The sequence below is a fragment of the Thermobia domestica genome, chromosome 8 (genome assembly GCF_964235325.1).
Source record: "Thermobia domestica chromosome 8, izTheDome1.hap1.1, whole genome shotgun sequence".
Classification (NCBI taxonomy): Eukaryota; Metazoa; Arthropoda; class Insecta; order Zygentoma; family Lepismatidae; genus Thermobia; species Thermobia domestica.
This window is the reverse complement of record NC_137461.1, coordinates 4495919-4517755: the sequence shown is the minus strand read 5'-3', so window position 1 is coordinate 4517755 and position 21837 is coordinate 4495919. Positions and strand designations below refer to the sequence as shown.

The 21837-nt window shown below is 36.3% G+C and overlaps 2 protein-coding genes across 3 annotated transcripts in view; one reads left to right on the top strand and one right to left on the bottom strand.

The window, feature by feature from the left end:
* LOC145692658 (co-chaperone protein HGH1 homolog) overlaps positions 1–191 on the bottom strand; it is an 81438-nt gene extending 81247 nt beyond the window's left edge. The window contains exon 1 of the mRNA XM_081768030.1: positions 96–191. The gene's annotated coding sequence lies outside the window, so the exon portion shown is untranslated. The remainder of the gene's footprint in view (positions 1–95) is intronic.
* An 894-nt stretch (positions 192–1085) lies between these two features.
* pasha (microprocessor complex subunit partner of drosha) overlaps positions 1086–21837 on the top strand; it is an 86379-nt gene continuing 65627 nt past the window's right edge. Inside the window, exon 1 of one of the 2 annotated variants that reach the window (XM_081768027.1) lies at positions 1086–1244. The gene's annotated coding sequence lies outside the window, so the exon portion shown is untranslated. Of the gene's footprint in view, positions 1323–21837 lie in introns of both variants that reach the window. The other variant, XM_081768028.1, reaches the window with a different exon arrangement.

Genomic DNA, 21837 nt, shown 5'->3' with positions numbered 1-21837 from the left:
TTACAAATTTCACATATAAGGGATGCCTATATGTGAAATTTACAACAATAATATTTACGCTGATTTCACAATATTCTTTTTGATGAGAGACAAACCTTATAAGCACTTTATTGTTTCAAATTTGACTATTTCCGAATGATACAGGTTGAGGGGTTCAATCCACTCACGCCTAACTTCCGACGTGAGCAGTGATGCCAATTCCTTCAGAGCAGTTTTCCCTTCACAAGCTTCAGAATTTCCCTTTTCCGGGCAAAATTTCCCTTCATCCAAACCGTTCAAGTACTGTATTTAGTAAACATATTTTCAATCGTTTTCGCTTCCACCCCCTCACCGCAATCTTATAACCACATACAAGCAGATACCTGACAACCTTCCTTTGAGCTTACGCAGAATTTGAACTTGATTTGTTGTTTAGGTATCTAAGGCGTCGCGATAGAGGAGGGGAAAGGATATGGAAAGGTGTATGTCGGACCTATGTTAAAGGTGCAATCTCTGCACTTGCCTGGTGTGACTAAGGAAAAACCCTATAAATACCTCGGTCAGGACGGACAACCGAATAAATCATAAAAAATATAAAATAAATATTATGTAAATTTAATTTTTATCCTAGATATCATGATAGATTTTAATATTAATGTAACCTAAGGTACAAAGAAAATATTAAGTACATATTTGGTATGTATTTACTTAAGAACAACACTCCCATATTTACTGAAACGAATACGAACAGTTACAAAGAAAACTCTAGCTGCTACTGTCTTTGGCTGTACACGAGGAATGTTCGTAAGCACAATACAAACTAAATCAAAGTTTAGAGATGCGGAATTCTTAAGAATTTATAATTCTGTGCGCACAGTCACCAGAAAATTTGTAAATTTACACAAACACACATACACTAATGACCCAGTATTCGCCCATATTGAAGAGAGGTTCAAATTTCCCTCCAATATTGAGAGATTACAAGCAATTTCCCTTTTTCCCTTTTCTCAAAAATTTAGTCAAAATTTCCCTGCGCCAAGGGAAATTTCCCTTCAATTGGCATCACTGGACGTGAGCTAGTTGAAATTCCATTCCAATCTTTTCCAAATTCACCGTATTTCATACTTATGCTCTCTCGGTGGCCGCTCAGTTTAGATACGTGATATCGAAGTACGCGTAAGTTCAACAAGATTGTATTTCGTCAAGAGAAGGACGCCTTTCATTCTGCACAGGCACAGCTGCTGCGTGCAATGGAAGGATGATAGGTGGGTAGGGCAAATGTTCAGAAAGAATATGTCTCCTCTTGTGTGTTTGTGACATATGTTCATATTTGTGTGTAAAAGGTAAGTTTTTACATTAAGTGGATGTAATAAAATTACAAGGAACCCTGTGAAATAGATATACTTTCGGAAATTGTTTCTTAACGAGTGTATCTCCATCGTGGGGGAAAAAGCTTATAGCTATTGATTTTTATAAAGAATAAAGTTGCAGTTTTTCTGTAAATACAGAGATCCAAATAGAACTCGATTCGGATATAGTATACATGAAGCTGCATCAGTTCCCGAAGGAGCAGGATGATCATACTTTTAGGGATTATTTATTGACTATGTACGAACTTACAAAGGGGGTAACAAAGCGGTTATTTACTTATCGACTGATACGAAAATAAAAAAGAACGTACCTGTACTTTCTATCTGCATGTGTAGTGCCCTTGTACTTTATCTATGACTATGTGTGTGTGGGGGGGGGGGGGATTTAATGCATATCGCATGTCTTGTGCACATGGATACTTCTTACTATTGCACTACGTAGAAAATTCATGGTATTTCATGTAGAAGTGGTAATAGAACACAGAAGAAACGCAGATCAGGGGGTTAATGTATACTATTACCATGGATTCATTCAGTGTATTGGGAATATATTTAGATTTTGATCTTTTGTGGGTCGCTGCCATAAGAACTAACTGCATGTTGAATAATATGACGAGGAGTTTGAAGAAACCCGTATACGTTTCATTGTATTTAACAATTTTCATAATGTGTATTTCAAATTATTTATTTTAAATTTGGAATGGCTACGTAAACGGTAACCACTCCTTCAGCACTTGGCAATTTGAAACTGGACTGCCATTTACGTGTTCGCCGCCCACGGGTTAGAGAAGGTTGTAGAATGCTAGCCAGCACATATAAGTGAAGGCGGCTTAGTAGCTGGGTTTGTTCCTTTCTTTCGTGCAGTTTTACTATATGGGTCCATAGTATAAGTAGTAGTAGGAGTAGGAATAGCAATAGCAGTAGGAACGGGTTAGAAGCCCCGCAGGGGTTCGTTGGGTTCTATTCTCGACATAAAATGGACAAATTAAAGACACCCAATTTTTTCTGTACATTTTACATCTGTGAATCCGTATAGTAAAACTGCACACTTTCTTTATCAAAGCTCAATACTCAATTCGCATAGTAATGCCTAGATAGTGAAGCCGTGTTTGTAGCCAGGTCGATTTTCCTACTTCCTTTATTACGACTTAATGGGGATGCGGGCCAGTGTTCTAGGACCCTGTTAGGCTATTAAGTTACAAACAAAATAGAAGTAAAACAGGCCTATGTTTAGCAGAAGGGGTCCAGCTCTTTTCTCTAAACAAATGTTACAATTATGGTAGTTTCTGTTCACATTCGGTTAGTTTAGGGTAGGATTGGTTAGTTTAAGTTAGGTTAGGCTAGTTTAGGTTACGTTAGGCTAGTTTAGTTTATGTTATATTAGTGTAAGAGTCCCGCATAATTTTCCAAAAAGATAATAGAATTTCGCTTATTTCTACTAATATTACTTTAGTCTAGGTTAGTTCAGGTTAGATTTGGTTACGTTATGTTACGTCTAAGTACTTGCATCACTCATTTCTCCTGTAAATTTTGTGTTTCTTACGTGCTTCTGGACCCCCTGTACTAAACATACCCCGTAAAACACAACACATGTTATTCGGCTTGAGAGACGTTCCAAATATTAACATAACAAATAGTGTAAAATTTATGTCGATAGTAGGTTATGGGAACCACATATTCAGTATATGGCTAATAAATTATCTAGAGTTGTCTACCTTCTGAAAAGACTGAAGCATTATGTATCGGATGGTTACGTAAGAACTGCATATTTTGCATTCTTTCAAAGTATTCTCCCATACGGTATACTCTTTGGGGAAATGCTTCACGTTTCAATGATATCCTATTGATACAAAATAAAGTAATTAGAATTATGACAAATTCACATCAGACAGTGCATTGTAAACCTTTATTTAGAAATTTGAGAATATTAACTGTGATAAATTTATATATATATATATATATATATATATATATATATATATATATATATATATATATATATATATATATATATATATATATATATATACAGCTATTTTGTTTGTGAAAAACAGACTACACTAATTACAGTGCACATACAACTTGCATTCGTACAATACAAGGTACAATAAATTCATAGATGTACCATATTAGAGACTCAATAAGTCGGAGAATAACTATGATGTAGTAGGTTTAAAATTGTATAATGGGTTGCCAAGTGAACTATCTTTAAGTACCATGAATCTGTTTAAACATAAATTTTATACAGTTGGCTATTAGATAGGCCGTTTTATTCATTAGATGAATACTTTGCTCAAATTAAATGTGAAAGTTGACGTATTGTGATATTTTCATGTATATATTGACGTTGTCTACTGCCATAATTGGTTCAAGGGCAATAAAATAATAATTATTATTATTATTACTGTAAGTCGTTACTTAGCAGTTCTTAATGTATTAACTTTGGGTGCAAATACAGTTTATGAGTCCATACGTAAATTAATGATATGTTTACGTCTTTCTTCAGGAAATGTATTCATAGTGCCTTTAAACATTGTTCTTAAAAAAAAAGTCTCATTTCTGGGTTCAGATTTACTTTAATAGGGCTTAACCACAACAGTTATAAATACAAAGCTTTTCGGTACACCATAAAAACGAAGTTACAAAGTCCTAAACCAACGTGTGGTAGGTGGCTGTAAAAGAAAGAAATGTACCTAATCCGATTCAGGGCAGGGAGAAGCTGGTAGTACCGTGCGGGGTTGCATTCGTAGTTGCATTTGCGACGGTGGATATGCGCGTAAACGAATATGGTGTTTTAAAAAAAAATAGCATTTCTTATTTCTTTCGTAAACTTTAAAAATCTATAATCACGTACAAAAAGAAAATTTCTTTCTTTGTACTTCAATTAAGGATTAATCTTCCGCAATAAGCGGCCCGGATTAGACCCACATGAACTAATTTTCCAAGTTGTATACTTATTTATTTGCTGTTATTTTAAAATTTCTTCCATAACAAAAATTCGAATGCAAAACTTAAAAAATATTATTCCGGTCCTTTTTTGGGGTTTTTAATTGATAATCATTTGAACTGGGACGACCATATCCTTAAGGTGGAATTTAGAGCTAGTAAAGGAGTTTATCTAATACAAAGATAAAGTGTGCGTAAGTTTAAAGGCACTTAAAACTGTTTATTATGCGCAAATTCAAAGTCATTTAAGTTATGGCACGATACTTTGGGGTGATCAGTCCTCCATCAAAAGCCTATTGAAAATACAAAAGATATGTGTAAGATTGATGCTCGGTCTCTAGTCGTGCACTTTGTAAGCCAAGCTTCGTTAAATTAGGAATTATGACAGTACCTGCAATTTTCATATATATCAATGTTTACTTTACATCAAGGAAAACAATCATATTTACAATGAATTAGGGTACTCTCATACTTATCAATCTAGAAACAGGAACCGTTTAGGATTATTTAGATGTGAATATAGTAAGAGACAAAATACCTTTTACTATATGTCAGTTAAATTTTATAATTTTCTTGCTATATTTTTAAGAGAACTTCCATTTCTTCTTTAATAAACAAGTACAGAAATTACTTATTGGCAATTGTATATATAGTGTTGAAGATTTTTTTGAACTCAAAATTGATAGTGAAAATATTTCCGTCTGTTATGCAGTGATCTTTGTTTATATTATGGTATGTTATGTATGTAACCCTAAAATTTTCTACTTTTATCTATATCTGACGATTGTAATACATCTGATGTTCTCAGATGTTTCTGCAATGAAATTTATTATTATTATTACTATTACTACTTTCATGTCCATCGTTCACTCTATAACTGTTAATCACGAATATTTCTCATTTTCATACTTTTTTTTTTTTTTTTTAAACTAGATACGTATTCATCTGTGATTTATTACTGTATAAATTATTACTTTCAAGTGTTAAGTGTTGCAAACTACACATTCAAAAACACCGAAAAGAATGAGAACTTACCTTTTCGTTTCCCCTACTACATGATTATCTGAATTAACTTCTAGAGGGGATTAGGGCGGGACCCCTTATGAAATATATTTCCCTTGGATATCAAAAAGTACAGAACGCATACGAAAATACTTACTTCGCATACTAGATTGACAAGGGGAAATTCGACCTCTGACAGTAAAGCTCGGTGAATAATTATGTAAATAGTACAGTATGAAAGAAACTTACCTTATTGTCCTTCAAAGTAGTCCCATTCCGCAGCTATGCAACGCTGAGCACAGCTGTGCATGTCCTGGAAACATTTTGAGAAGCACTCTTTCGGGATGGTGCTCAGAAGACTCGTGACGTTTCGTTGGATTTCTGGAATATCGTCAAACCACTTTCCTTTCAACGCGAGTTTGAGGTGTGGAAACAGGAAGAAGTCGGGAGGATTCAGATCTGGGAAGTATGGTGGATGGTCAATTTGCACAACCCCCTTTTGTCTGACGAGATTGGCTGTGTAAGGGTGAGTATTGTCGTGAACTAGAAACCATGAGCCTTGTTCTGAGTACTGGGGTCATACCCATTGTACACGTTTCATATACACGTTTCATGAAACGTCTCAAAATTTCAACGTTCGTAGCAGCATTCAATGTTGTTTTCTCAGGTAGAAATTCCGTGTGGATTATGCAATTACTGTCAAGAAAAGGTAATTAGCATCGTCTTGATGCATGATTTTTCTGCTTTGACCTGTTTCCGACGAGATGATGCAGAGAACGCCATTTCATGATTTTGTTTCCGGATCGTACCTTACACGAGGATTCATCCTCAGCAACAATACAGTTCAAGAAATTTGGATTTTCATCCACCATAGGGATAAAATCCTGTGAGGCAAGAACACGTGCGTGCTTCTGGTCATTAGTCAAGTAATATGGCACGAGTCAACAATACGTTTTCTTTTTCCCTAGTCGCTGGTCAGCAATGATTCGCACAGTTAATCGGCGATCATTCGTGATTAATGTCCTCACCTTTTTAATGTTTTTATCTCTGTGAGAGCTTGAAGGCCGTCCGCTATGGGGGTTATCAGAAACACTATCCGCCCTTCTCTAAAACGGCCGAACCACTCGTAAACACACTTCAAAGACACTGCTTGATCTTCATAAACTTGTATCAGCATATCATGGGTTTCTTTCGGTGTGTTGCCGAGCTTAAAACAAAACTTCAAATTGATCCTTTCATTCGTTCATTTTACTGTTATCAGTTTGAAACCGGAAACACTAACACTCACTTGACACCTGTTGCTACTCGTATGAACTTCTCTTAGCAGGGAATGCACTGCTCCTGCTTTAGAAAGTGTTTCTTACGGAATAAATTGCATTGATGGATGTAGATTGACTCTAAAAAGGCTAAGTTGGCCTATAACTGCAGCGTGTGTGTATATATGGCATAAAAACTGCAGTGCATAAAACACGTATTAAAAACAAAGCAACCATTGCTAAGTGGCCGATTATAAACACGAATTCCGTCTCTCAGAGTCAGGGCAGGGGCGGGGAACGAACGGAGGCAAGGGGGTGAGTCCGTAGGGAATATATGCATTAGCGACAGTGAGTATAAGCATAAACACTTTATATGGCGTAAAATACGTGCATTGTGTGTGACACAAGTTTATGAAACTTTTACGATCATTTTGTACACTGCCTTCCCTAGCATTTTACTTCATGTGTCTTTCGTGTGGAGGACAGCGTGATAAAAAGCACGTTTTCCACGTCATATTTCTACCTTATTATACATTAGATATATTTTGATTATTTATAGTCTTATTGTCAAATCAAGAAACATGTTTCTTCTGTAGGTTTTACGAGTTTATGTCCCCATAAAATGGGATAGCACCCAAAAATTTTCCTCATATTTGGTTCAGACGCAATTTCCCTCTTATTAGTTTCACGTTACTGCAGAATACACGTCATAGATTAGCTAATAAGACGGTGGGTTTGAAAGACCACCATATATTGCATGTTTGCCTAATATCACGTCAATATGCGAACTCATGTGGTCAAGAATTTAACTTCGTTTTTCTCCCTAATTAAACACCCTACACTGATGATCGGCATTTAACCCCAAGAAAGAAAATCCTCCCTGTTGCGTATTATGAGTTAATGCGCTATAAATATAATTCGTGGAAATTCATTGGTTTTGCCAACTTTATCGACAAGTCGCTAAGTTTAGCAGATTTGGAAAAGCATATGAGGACAAAATTTTTACAAAAGCGACTAGCGACTTTTGAAGTATCTTGGCGACAAGACTTCTTTGGTGCTGATGAAGAAGAGCCCGTTGTAAAGTTGGTAATTTTATGGTTAAATTGAGTGAGTGCATATGAAAGAGCATTTTGTAGGATACTAAATTCCATTGTCGGAGAACTTTGTCACAATGTAGGAAATCAGTTTTTCATGTTTACAAATGTAAAGCCATTACAAGAGCTTTACTAGGGTTAAAATGAATGAGTGCATATGAAAGACGACTGTGTAGCATTCGTTTCGAACGCGGAATATTTCTGCACGTTGTAGGAAATCTGTATTTTATGTTTACGTTGTGGAGTTAGTGCTCTGTGGTATAAAGTTTTTGGCGCTATCCTCGTTTATGCGCATATCTTCTGTCGCTGACGGCTTGCACCCTGCGGACCCATCCCCGCCCGGTACCGCTGCTTCGCTCCTGTCCTGACTTCGTTAGATAGGGTACTCGCTTTCTTTGATACGTCCGACGGCATATTTATACCCGCAACGGAAAATCATCGTAAAGTGAATATGCAGCCATGAATGCAAATCCTACCGCAGGGAACAATTTCTATTGCACTGCGGGTAAATTTCGTGATGAAATAATTGCATATAATAAGACAGCTCGTAATCATTTCCAGGGCACATAGGTTTTCAAATATTTTACAATCTGTAGGTAATTATTTGGGCATGCGCGAGGCTAATAATTGTTAAGAACGTTTAAGAGAATTATTTAAAGCAAGAAAAGTGAAAGAAAAGTTCTTTATTTTGTGGAACTGTTCTTTATGTGCAACAATTGTTTGCACCAAATGCAGTCCATTTGTTTTACAAAATTTTAAGATTATGTACTGATCGATTGTCAGGAGATTGGTGTATAAAACGAATATGAATCATCATGTAAGTGTCACTGGACATAATTCTGGAATATCTTGGGTTTTTCATGACATCGCCACCTGAATGCGCCATGTGACAAATTCGGAAATCCTCTGTGGCTCGTGGCTTCTTATTACGGTGGTGATGCGTCAAGTCAGTTGACACGACAGTTCGGGACAGAGCAAGAAGAAAATTTTATGCAGTCAATGTCTGCACGTTTGTTTTCCAAACAGGAGAACGAACAAGGTCATTTCGAATGAATTTTTGACTATATCTAATTGTAATGTATGCTGTAGTGGGTAAATTGAAGTTAATAGAGTGTGGGACTTGCGCGTGTTTTTTAATTAAATACCCGTTTAAAATGTTTTTAATTCAGCATGGCTAAACCCGAAGAAGAAGAAATATAGAGGCGGAGACGATGTTTGTTTTCGAATAGGCAATTCATTTTACGTTGTTTAACGCGTATATATACTTTATGCTGTTTTGCAATAAAAAAAGGGCTTAAATTCGAGAATACCTGTTTCAGTGACTTTCGGAGCTGAATTTAACGATATTTTGCCAATATGAGTCTATGAATCGACAACAGTGACTTTCTAGGCAGCTCGTCAAGACTTAACACACTGACTTGAGGTCTTTACTTTGTAATGGGCATAGACAAGAATATACAAACCGCAAACTCCGCAAAAAACTGAAAACAGGGCGAACAGTAGCCCTTCTAACATACAACGACGGAACTAACCAATTAATCTGTCGTCAGCAGCGTGGGAAGTTGTGTCTGTAGTAGCACATGGTGGAAGAAAGCGTGGTGTGCTTTTTTATTTGTTTTTCGTTTGATCGCTTGTTTATAAATTATTTCAACGTAATGTTCGATAAGGATGTACGAAAATGTCAACAAAGCATTCAAGGCACAATACAAAAAGATGCTTTTATAAAAGGTACCCAAAAATATGATAGTTACTTATTATGGGTAATTGCCAATCTGATCTTCTTGCACAGTACCTCACACTGACAAGCGGAGGAGACTGAAAAATCGCGCTGGTTACAAGGGCAATTCGTGACGTTACGTTCGAAAACCGATGGCAGCGGTATCCCACTTACGACGAAATATCATTCTCGAGCAAACGTTGATTGGCTCTTTTGCCGTGCAGACGACACAAACTAATTTCAATAGCGCATATAGAGAGTTGCTCGTATGTTCTTCGTGTCTGTGGCGATAAATGTGTCGGGGTCATGCCCTTTTTTCCCGTGCAGTCTGAGTTAATAGCATCCGCCAAGAGCAAAACTGTTTGCGGAGAGCACAGAGTCATTGAGGTTCGTAAGTGAAGCTAGGCTCTTGATCCTTAGTTCCACGGGAAATATCTACATGGCAAACGAGAAGTTTTTATTTATTTATGTATTTATTTTTTAATTTTTACCTAAGAGCGATATAGATACACTAATAAGCAATAAACTGCCAAGTTAACAATCATTTTACAATCCTAAACTGAAGTTAAACCCATTAAGAGCGATCCTTTCGGTATAGAAATTGCCAACAATTCCGTAGTGAGTGACCCGTCTGTAGATTAACATTTCTAAAATGGTGCGTGAATCGCAATTAAAAATTAAAGAGCCTCAGAGTGATAAAATGCTTTCAAAATTGTTTTGAGCGTATTCAGAAGTGTATCGATCTTAAAGTTGAATACTTTGAAAATCAATAAAGCCATTTCCAAAATTTCGTATGTCTTTTTCCATGTTGATTACATAAACTTCTCTAGAGCCCTCGTAATGCAGTGTACTTCGAGCGATCGCCTGCTGTACAATTAAATGGCTGAGCTTGCAAATGATTGCCATTTATCAGAAGTACCTCTTGCTTGGGTCATGATGCGCCAGTAGACTTTCGATGGTCCATATTTCGGGAAGGTGGATGATTCCTATAGGAGACGTGTAGTCGCGACACATGAGGAACTGAATAGACAGGAGGATCGTTCTGGCCGCTGTAACAAGCAAGACGAAAGACTCCTCACCTAGGCGCTAGAACACTGAATATTCGGTTTTGGAGCCAGGTTTACATTCTCGTTGCTCTTGCCCTGATTGCGTGAGTAGTGTCAAGAGTGCATCTAGGGGCGACGGTCGTAAACGTGCAGGTTAGCGAGAAAATTCACCATTTCTTCTGACTCAGTATACAGAACCTGGCATTGGTATGAAGGGCAATAAGCAACATCCACCTCGCCTTTGGTCTTCAGGAAACTATAAATTGTGCTTCTTACATTCGTGAGTCCTGTCCTGCGATCTTATCAGAATACTTTACGAGATTTTATCTTTCAGTTTTGAGGGGCTGAGTGGTAGTGCGCTTTTCTCTATTTCGTGTAGTTTTTGGTTCGGTCCTCTGGTTCAAGTAAGTTTGTGGTGGACGACATCGTGTCCGTGTGTTTTCCCGGGAGTATCCCGCGTTTCCTCATACATTATTATCCTACCAAATCTTCAGTCATCCTACTTGCATCATCTTTAACCTAAAGGGCATATACTTGGGACGTTAAACGGAAAGATTTCATTTTTTTCATCTTCCAGCAGGATAATGCGTATTCAAATACCTCCTGGGCAACTCACAAGGAACGGACGTAAAGGTGTCATCCGGACATCCGAATCAAACCTAGTCCATTTGATAAACGTAACAACGATAAGTTCATGTACAAAAAATTAGGTACCATAGACAACGGAATAAATCCCTGGGACCCATTAACCCTGCTAGTATAAAGAAAACCGTAGACTAGAAGTGAAATAGCTATTACATCAACATTGTTCATTGAAAAGTCATGGTTTATAGTTCATTCTCTTCAGCATAAAACAAGCTTTCCAGAGGTGCTACGTATTGGGGCTCATAACGTATTTGGACAGCAAAACTTGAGAGAATATCGACCAAATTCCCCCCAAAAATCCCTTCCATCAAGTTTGGCCCCCTTTGGGGTGGCCCCGGGAAAAGCACACAATCCAAATGTATCTCCAAAAATATTATAGGGGATAAGAAATTAGTGTACCAAGTTTTGTTTCGATAGATGGAATACTTATGAAGGGAAAGGTTGTATTCCAGTACGCTCTGTACATACAAAACCGAACCTATGACCACCTGTAAAGATCTGTAAAGACAACATAATAGAAAAAATATAAACGCAGTACTCTTTATCCTGATACCAAAAATTGTACCCCTCTCTGTAGAATGAAGCAAGCGTTTTAAACAGCACCTGTGCTACAGTTGTATTGGAATAAACTCACGTTATCTACCAACACTCCCCACCCATGCCCTTTTGTTCTCTATCCCGTTCTTACTGTGTCATACTATATCTTCTCCCTTGTTTTAAGGATATACCTCCTATTCGTATACCACCATAGTATTTTTCAAGGTATATTTTAGTTGTGTACTCCTACCAGTGTGCGACTTAACAGGGAGGATGAGGGGGAAATCCCCCTCTGAAGAATTGGATGTCTCCCATAAGTTTTGAACTTCCTCATGTTAAATTCCTCGGATGTGCATGTTATCTCCCCTTAAAATGTCCTTTAATTCGCACACTGACTCCTACCGTCTCCACTGTCGCTTTAAAGGACGCACAACTTCATAATAGAGTTATTTTTGAAGACATTTTTGCGACTTATCCCCATTTTCCCTCTACACATGTCACGGAACAATATGCATGACAACTATTGAAATGCTTGCTTCATTTTACAGAGAATGTGCTACAATTTTTATATCAGGATAAATAGTACTGAGTTTATAATTTTTCTATTATGTTATCTTTACAGGTCAGGTGGTCATAGGTTCGGTTTTGTATGTACAGAGCGTATTTGTATACAACCTTTACTGCCCCATACCTATTCCATCTACCGAAACAAAACTTGGTACACTAATTTCTTATCCCCTATAGTATTTTTGGAGATACATTTGGATTGTGTGCTTTTACTCGGGGCCACAACAGAGGGGGCTAAAATTGATGGAAGGGACCTCTGGAAAGCTTGTTTTATGCTGAAGAGAACGAACTGTATAAACCATGACTTTCCAATGAACAGTATTGATGCAATAGCTGTTTCACTGCAAGTCTACGATTTTCTTTATACAAACAGGGTTATTGGCGTCCCAGGGACTTACTCCGTTGTCCATGCCACCTAATTTTTTGTGCATGAACATATCTTTGTTTATCGAATGGAATAGGTTTAATTCGGATGTCCGGATGACATGTTCATGTCCTTTCGTTGTCAGCATTTTCTTAACGCGTTTTGCTAGGTTTCCCGAGTTGAGTTGTATCGAGCACATGCGGGCGGGCACGTGGCTAACTGCCCTCAGGGTTCTGGCAGCCACTATCGCTCAGCTGCTTCAACATCTGTAGCGATACTCTTAAGTAATTATTCAACATCTGTACAACCGACTGCTGCATGAGATAGTTAACAGGTATTGTTAAGGAGAGTACTGTGTTTTCTTGAATACTATATGTAACGTTTGAAATGTCCCATCAGTCGGACACCAGTCCGGAATGTTCGGAATCCAGTCATCATCATCATCTTGTGCACCAACTGGGCCTAATCCGTGAATTCCTAATGAGTGTTCTTAAATCGTTTCGACCAGTTTATCAAACTGTAGTGAGACATTGATTTTTCAGTAATGAGCGTAAGTGAAATTTTAAATGTATGTTATAGTTCAAAATAATAATATGTTTCAGAATGGATATAATTTTAAAAGATCCTAATGAGTGCATTGTTTACATGCGACGAGATTGAAGTGTTTTGAGCTAACACTGTATTTTGTTCTCTAAATCAAATTACAAGTATTTTCAATGTATGTTTGTATATAGTCTCTTTGGATATAACCTTTAATTTCACACAAGTATATTTTTCCTAATTTCAAAGTGTATTTATTGTCTGCTGTTGTACTGACGATTCATTAATTCCTTTAAATTACTTATTTTAAGCACAAAAAAGTTTGTATAGGTGATTTTTTTAATACTATTGTGTTGATTATATTATTAAAGAGCGGTGAAACCTATGTATAACTGATTCTGTCCACCTTTACGGTTTCATCGTACTAATCTGCTGATTCCAAATAATTTTATTTGCTTTAAACATCTATGTACAACGGAGGTAAAACATAGTACCACACTCTTCTGTTATGACGAGTCTCACTGTGTTATCAGGTGTAAAATTATTATTGGAAACAATCCAGATTCTAGGAGCGGTTGCAAATTTTCATTTATAGAATTAAGAATAATTAGAGACCCGAAGAGGATAAATTCTAATAACCATACTAGAGTCTTTGTAATTCAAGTGTGTCCTCGGAAAATATGTGAAACATACTTCGGCCCCACCCACGCCGCCCTCTTACAGAGTAAACCTTTCCTTTGCTTAGGGGAAAAAAAGTGAATGATCTTGTCTGTGTAGCCAATTTGTCATTCAGCCGTTTGGTCTTGGCGAGTGAAGATCGTAGCCTACTTAGAATGGCTAATAAGACAGAGGACAGCGAAGCCCGTGAAATAATTCAGTATGACAACCCTGTCCGCATCCAACTATTGAAAGATCTCGGCCATAGCAACTTGTTCCTCATCTTTTGACGGGTAAACACACATCGACAGCAGGGGCACAGTTGAAATAGAAAGACTCTAAAGTCCGGCTCAAACCTCTTGACGTTTGTCGAAAGCCAATGGTGTGCAAGTGCGACGTTGTCGGATTTCACTTCCTTTTATGCACAGGCATAACGTGGAACATTAACGCGAGAAATTAAGATATTGAAAAAACAAATTTGTTCTTACAAATTTATTAACGCTATAGTGACATATATCATAAGAAGTTACCTTTGAAATTGCTTTCTTCTAATCCAGGAACAAAGTTATTAGACAACGTCGCTCAACTTTCTTGGATATTGTGAAATGGAGGACACGCCTTAAACGTCAGGAGTTTTGAGCCCGACTATAGTGTATGCCATGAAAAAGAAGAGTTAATAGTTGTTCCTTGCTACTATTTGTTTTTCTTTTTTTAATGTTGCAAATAAAGAAAAACACAGAATATTAGCGTGTAGCGGGGGAAGGGGGGGGCACAATATAAGGCAGATACCAATCTTTAGGTTTTTTTGAGGTAAATAAAATGATATACATAAACAGGAAATTGACAGAAACAAATAAATTTGTAAACGTAGAAATTGATACTTATACGAGAATCGTGCAATTTATTGAAGTGAAATTAATACTGCAATATACTCATATTATTAAGCTCTTCGTTATGTGATACTAGCAAGAGGACTGGTTACTGACATTATTGCCTAAAATTATAATTATTTCTTAAAGTGTAATTTCTGTTTAACTGTAAAATATTATCCAAATATAAAACACATCTCAGTTAATAGATGTTACTGAGCTATACGAAATATCATGTTCGAAGTTTTCCATTATCAAACCTTTATTTTTTATAGACTTAAATCTAATTTAAACTACTCACTACGTAAAATAATACGTTTATTGTAAAAGTTATTAAAGTGTAACAGTTTCGCCAAATACCCACGTTGGCGTCTTGTAGACACAACCTTCATGATGAACCCAAAGTGGATATTTGGCGAAACTGTTGTACGTTAATATTTTTACAATAATCGTATTGTTTTCCTCAGTGGGTAGTTTAAATCTAATTCATGCTTTGAAGCTAGAGTCACGGGAAAAGAAAGAAAAAACTGATTTTTGTGGCGGTAAAAAGTCTGTGGTTCTTTGACAGCTTTTATTTTGTTGGAACGCAGTTATCACGGTGACACAGATACTTCTGAACCCAGACTTTTTACCAACTATTTGTTTTATAACAACTTTTATAAAGTATTGTGGAATAGCCGTCTGACAGCATTGTTTAAAACTGGGAATGGAGTCGTATCTAAGCCTTCTTCTAAACTTTAACTGAAGTTTTGCTTCGATACCATGACTTCTTGTAACTTCTTTTCCTTCTTTCTTTCCTCTTAAAAAAAGAATATTTCATTAACTGATTAGTCTTTTTTTTTTTCTTTCTTTTTTAAGAAAAAGTTATATTCATAACTGAAAAATTAAGTTCAAAACATGACCTTCAAGTTAACGTAAGAATTATAAAATTGTAATCTAGAACAGTAGTTCTCAACCTTTTTTAACTGATAACACCTTTAACCGCACGCCTACGATATCGCGAAACACTTGTTTTTTGTTATTTTAAATAAAGTCATATATAAATGATAATAGTCAGTGGCGTACATAGTTTCATCAAGGGGTTCAAACGCTCAATCTCCAATCGTTTCAGGACATCCATGATTTTTGTGTATAGCTAGGTATCTTAACACAGGGATGCAAATAAGCAACAAAATTTTACTCGCCCAAGAAAAAATGTACTAACCCACATCCTACAATAGAAATAATTTACTTACTTTCGCTATGATATTAATACTCGCCCGCACTGATGAACCACTCGCCCCGGGCGAGTGAGCCCGTGGTTATTTGCATTCCTGTCTTAACCTTATATCATCTTGCTCAAGGGGGTTGAAACTAGTGGTTGGCACACAACCGGTTTTTCAGCGAAACCGGCTTCAGTTTTCTCCAAAACCGGTTCCTTTTTTTCAAAATTGTTTTTTTTTCCTGACCAGAATAGTGTTTCCTTGTTCTCCGGAAACCGATTCCGTTTCCATAGAAATAGTTTAATGTGTTTTCCAAAAGTTCAAGAAAACCGAAACCGCTTTCGATGAAAAACCAAACCGGTTTTGCCCATCCCTACTTGAAACCCTCTTCATGTACGCCACTTACAATAGTTTCTCTTATAATAGTAAGATTATAAGTTTCTATAAAATAGTGACTATGTAGTACTGGGCATCGTTGCTGCTGTTGGATGCATAAACTGGTATAGCCTATCTCAAAATGGATTCTAAGTGGTTCATTAAATTCTTAAATTTGGCTATACATGTTACGAGAGTGCGCGATACACCAAGTGTTACGACACTGCGGTTGAGAACCACTGGTTTAGAAGTATTTGACAACAAAAATTAAAGAATGGTGTTGTACTTCTTCTTCTTCTGTTAGGATAATACAAAAACGAAACGTTAATGCCTTAAAATGTAAAAACACAGTATATTTTTAATTACTGATATTCTTGTTACAAGGAGAAAGCTTGTGGGAAAGGAGTTTTGGTAAACAAGGAAGATAGGACGATCGTAGAGAAATGGCTAACAATCGTGACTGGTGGACAACGATGATGACCCAGTGGCTAGATCTTCGTTCTGTATTATGAAATCACGGCGACTCAGTAGAAGAGCATTCACCTCCCTGGTGTGAGGGACCTTGGTTCGATCCCAGATCATGAGAATTTGTAGTGGTTGTGGGTTTTCTCAAGGTTCTCTTTGTTTCTTCCTGCATTCTCATTCTATCTCGTATAGTCTAAAGACATAACCATGAAGATTTCATATCATTTTGCACTAATGAATATCCACATTTCGAAAGCCATGTACTAAATAGAAAGTGGGCTATCTTCCTCAAATAAAGATATTAGCAAGATCCTAAACATGCGAGGATGCCCTGAAGAAAGTTTGCAAGTGGAGTTCTGTTTTCACGAGAGAAATTCTCCAACTAATTATTGTACGAGGCTTGCATTGAAAGTTTCGGGAACATGATAGAACACAAGAACATCAAAGTACGGAAATTTTTTGTTGCTTTTTAAAGTACTGCCCTTGTACAGCAGTGCATTGTTTCATGCGATAGAACCACATCTTGAAACAGTTATGCCACTCCGAAGTTGGTACCTGTGAAACATGCAGTTTATATGTACCTCGATGGCTTCTTGTCGAAGGCAAAAGCGCTTCCCACATAACATGTTCTTGCTTGTTGGGATCGAAAAGAACTCACTGGAGGCTAAATCAAGGAAATAAGCCGGATGTGTCATGACTTCGTTTTCTTCTTGGTCCAGAAAATCACTTATGGCGGCTGCTGTGTGCGAGCAGGGATTGTGATGCAGTATGATTCGACGGTTGGGGTTGGACTCTGCTCACATTCAGTATTTCTGGTAGATATATGGTTGTGTACCATTTGCCATTGACTGTTCTATAATTTTTCAGTGGGGCAGTTGCAATATGAACTGATTTACTAAAAAATGGATGGAATCATTTGTTTGGATACACTGCGTGCACGAACAACCTTTTCGAAACACCCACACAACAGATCGTCTCTTTGTTTTCGGTTCGTATGCATAAATCCACTTTTTGTCACCTGTTATGATGTTAAACATTAAATTAGATGATCCAGACTTCAACCGTTTCGTCTTAGCTTTGCACCACTTCATAGCGCGTCTTTTTGCGCTTGAGTTAAATTCTGTGGGATCCAACGAACGCAAAGTTTTTTGTTCACACCTAAATAATCATGCAATATTGTTTGTATTTGACTCATGTCAGTGCCTAAGGTTCTCTGAATTTCGCAATAAGTCATATGTCGATCAGTCTTAATTAATTCATGAACAGCTTCAATATTTTGGGCACAATGGCTGTCGATGGACGACCTGCAGATCCTCAACACTGAGATTGACCCAACCACATCTGAATTCCTGAAACCACGTGTAAATTGTCATCTAGGATGGTGTTTCATCAGGAAAAGTAGCAGTCATCCGACAAACACTCTTGCTGTGTTAACCCTTGGCAAAAATCGTTATAAATTATGGCACGGAAGTGCTCTTTCGTCAGGTCCATGTTTTATCCGACACCATCTCACTTGAAACTCGTGTCCTGCAACGACCAAGATTCCGAGGTACATACGGTTTTGCATTTAGAGTGAACAAAGATGACAGTTTATAACCACAACAAAATCTAACAGATTACATCGTCCCCAGTACGTGATTTTCGAAACTTTCAGTGCAACCCTCGTATTTCTTTCATAGTACTTTGTAAGATTTATGAAGAAAATTGTGAACTTTAAGTAGTTGTGCGAAATATGGTAAGACAAACTACTGTGTTGTTCATTGTAAGGTACTTTTATTTTACAGTAATTTTGCAATCTTCAAGGTAAGTATATTTTATAGGAATAGTTGCTGTGAGATATATTGAGGTAAAGATTGGGATAGGAAATGCCGTAGCCGAAAGAAGAGTTAATGGCTCATCTGATTATGCATTGCAGAAGTCCTTATAAGGAGGGAGCCAGTAATGCAATATTTTAAGCTCTCTCTTTAAATGAACTCTTGACAATGCAGTTGATCTCAACGCACCAGCAACATCTCTTGTTTGTTAGTAAGTTTGTTTAATAAAAAGAAAGTGGTTTCTATGTGTACCAGTGGAGAGAACCTGCCTGCTGCCAATGCAAATGTCCAATCTGATAGTTTGTTTCAAAAAGGTTGGACTTTGATGACATTGGTAGGGGTCGGGTTTTTACCAGTGCTCCTAAACAGAATGCATGCCGTCAGTGGTTGCCAATGGTGTTAGAAAGGAGACCAGGACCAAGTGGACTCGTTTCTAAGTTTACTGTTATTTAGTTTCTGGGTATTTTACGTAATAGTATATTGTAATATGTGTAAAATTTGATGAGAATGTTTAATATTTTTACAGTATTTATTAAGCTTAAGATTTTTTTTACAGTAACTCCAGAATACTTGGGATAGAATAGAGTGGAAGATAGCGATTCAGCTGGAAACTCATTCTAAAAAAAAATACTTTGTAATAATAATTATAAACAAGTATTTTGTATAAGGCAGTTATTTTAACATATCTATGAGTGGAATGTGATAAAATCAATGTGATGATCAAATTTTGAGAGTTAAAACAATTTCAGTAAAAGTTAATTGAGATGTCTTAGCTAAAAAAAAGTGTGCATTACTAGTTCCCATATCTCATAGTTTGGTGAGTGTCTTATTAAAAAGCCGTTAAAACTCTATTGTACGCCCCCCATGCTTGCTTTTTGAAATTAATAAGTAATTGAAAAAAACAAAGACTCCCGAAAATGTAGAAAGTATGTCAGAATTCAGCTTCATCAGACTGGTATAAAAAGTGCCATTAGAAATCCGTCCAGTATGGGCACTTTTTACTAGTGACATGATCGTTACTTCTTTCTGCACTTAAGTGATGAATATTGGAACCATTTACTAGTTCGCATTTTTATGAATGATATATTAACGGTAAGGCTGAAGAAAAATACACGACTAGAACGAGATTAGAACCAGGGTCTCCACCTTAGTTTGGATCTCGTTCCAGTCTTGTATTTTTCACACTTTATTAAATTCGCACCTATAGAGAAAATGGCCTGGTATAAAATCTATTGTTTCCTCGGATTTATATATAATAGTTTTTATGTAATTTGTGATGTAGTTTTCAAAATTGCATTGTTATTCATATTTTTTTGCATTGCTTGTAAAAACTTAGAACATGTGCTGGGAAGCACACTAAAGAGTCCAAATGAACACGCAAAAATGATTAATAGTGTAAGTGTAGGTAAGCTGTAATGCTAAAAATGAGTGATTGCCGTAAAGGTAGGCTAATTTAATAAGCCATTTAATCTTCAAAGTGACTTATTTATTTATTTCTAGACACAACAAGCTACATAAGTCAATTACAGTGTCCGTTACATGTATTAAGCAACTATAACACATTCATACATTCATATTATAATACACTTATAGTTATAATGTAATTGCAATATCATTGATGTTCTTTCATCTACAATTATTTCTTATTACGTTACAAAGAACTTCCTTGAATTGACTTAGGCTGTTACTATTAATATCCAAATCTATTGCATATTTTGTTATTGTAGGTTGTACTCAATCTCCATACTGGTGACCTCTTGTTTGCATTCGTGTGTAATCTGTCGCAATAAAAGAAATTGAAAATTTCAAGACGAATTACATTTGTAGGATTGCGTATTTTAAATTGTTGCAGTAAATTGGCGCAGTCGATTTTATTATTAAATAACTTAAATAGAAACAACATATCTTGCATTATTCGTCGCTGTTCTTGAATGAAATATTGTGGTTGTGAACTGTAAAACGGTTGCAAAAGTAAAAATTCCATACAAAATCTACCTCGACTCTCATAGCTAAGACCGGTTCCAGTTTAACATGGTTTTGATCTACTTTCTAGATTTGGTCACAGCTTCAAAAAATGTGTTGTACGGTGCCTTCTATTTCAACTCAGGCAAAAAAATCTAAAATTTTACCATCACCAACTCACATATTGTTGTTTTTTATAGGAACTATACGTTATAGGAACTTAGGAACTATAGGAAGGGACCCGTAATTTTTGTTTTGTCGAAAAAAATTTCCCGCCAAGTTAAGGAGCATCAGAGGCGGGGAGTATAATTCATGAATTGTACAAAACTGGTCAACTTCGGAGCCTCACTATTCAGCTATGGCGACAGGTAGAGTTATAATTCTTGTTGTGGTATGTACACTCATGTCCAAAATTATTGTCGCGTGTCTATAAATATGTTGTTTTATTAATATAATTTGATAACTAATTCGCCGGGTATTTCTTATAATGTTAGTTAATATTAGTATATGTATAATCGGCAAAGACATGTATGTGGAAAATTTCATGTCAAAAGAGCAGTCAATAAAAACAATAAAACGAAAATAAAACTTCCTTGTCCATTTTGCAACATTTTGTTTTACTCATTCTAATTTTCGAATTTGTAATTCTTTTCCTATGAAATTTAGCACAAAATATACATTTCCAGATTATACACACAGTATCAGTATTAAAAGTGCCCTGCAAAGTCATTATCAAATTATTATCTTACAAGAAGACAGTTATAGATATGCGTCAATAATTTTGGACATGAGTCTACATAGGGATGTAAATAAACTATATTTTATTATAGTTTGGTTTGCTCATGCATATCTTTTTGTATACAAATTAACAAATGAACGTTAGTTTATCCGAAAAGTCGAAGTTCGCAATTTTTTTTTTTCGAGCACTTCCGGTTCGAATTTTAAAATTCTGTTTTCACGGTTGGTAAGACCTAGTAACCTGATTTCTGAAAAACATTTTGTATCGCTTCTATGTGCAACTGTTTTATCGCAAAAAATTCGTGAAATTTTCAAAAATCGCCATGTTTGGGCGCAATTTTCTCGAAAATACCTTATTTTAAAATTCTGAAATTTTGTCAGATGGTTCAACTTTATACCAAACAGCATTCTCGACCAGTGCTTTATGAATTAACTACAGCTGTGAAGTTTTGTTAATTTTGATGTCGCAGTTGGCAACATTGAAAACAATAAAAATGTAACAATTTGATTTTATTTGTAGTTCACATTCATTAAATAAAGAAAAAAAGTTTTTTTTTTTCGTGCCTGCTTTTTATTCTTTTGATTTAAAAAAATGCTCTCTGAAACAGTAGAATAAGCCTCCCGTACTCCTCCGTTTTCTTAAACTGAAGCAGTCTGTCAAAATTACGATTACGAAATACACAAATTTTAAG